The sequence below is a fragment of the Petaurus breviceps genome, unplaced genomic scaffold (assembly GCF_028583685.1).
Source record: "Petaurus breviceps papuanus isolate PSGF00001 unplaced genomic scaffold, PetGlider_PUasm1.0 178, whole genome shotgun sequence".
Classification (NCBI taxonomy): Eukaryota; Metazoa; Chordata; class Mammalia; order Diprotodontia; family Petauridae; genus Petaurus; species Petaurus breviceps.
Window position 1 is genome coordinate 3,380,442 of NW_027185777.1, and position 527 is coordinate 3,380,968.

At 42.3% G+C, this 527-nt stretch overlaps 1 protein-coding gene across 1 annotated transcript in view; it reads right to left on the reverse strand.

The window, feature by feature from the left end:
- The window catches only part of CLDN12 (claudin 12), a 17,659-nt gene that overhangs the window by 11,147 nt on the left and 5,985 nt on the right, over positions 1–527 (reverse strand). The gene's annotated exons all lie outside the window — the stretch shown is intronic.

Genomic DNA, 527 nt, shown 5'->3' on the forward strand with positions numbered 1-527 from the left:
GAGAGAGAGAGAGAGAGAGAGAGAGAGAGAGAGAGAGAGAGAGAGAGAGAGAGAGAGAGAGTAATGAGTCAATTAATCAATACACTGAAAAAAATCCCAAATACATGCAATATGTAACACCAGCAGACCTCCCACCTCCCAAAGGGGTGGACTGGAGGAGGCATGTAGTTTCTTTGCATTCTAATCATTCTTGATCTTGATTGTTATTCACTTTTAATTTTTTATGTGTGGTTGTTTCCATCAACATAGTTGTCATTACTGTTTATATTGTTTTCTTGGCTCTGCTCATTTCACCTGAATCAATTCCTATAGATCTTTCTATGCTTCTCTGTGTTCATCACATGTCATGGTCCTCTTTGAAAATGAAGGACAAACACAACCTGTGAGTAGTTTGAGCTGCCTGAATGGGGATCGAGCTAGTTAACTAACTCAGTGTGACCTTTCCCTCTCTCTTCTCCAAAGGAAGGTAAATGTTGAGAGGTTTACTGCCCAGGTGGATCCCTCCCTCCCTCCCTCCCTCCCTCCCT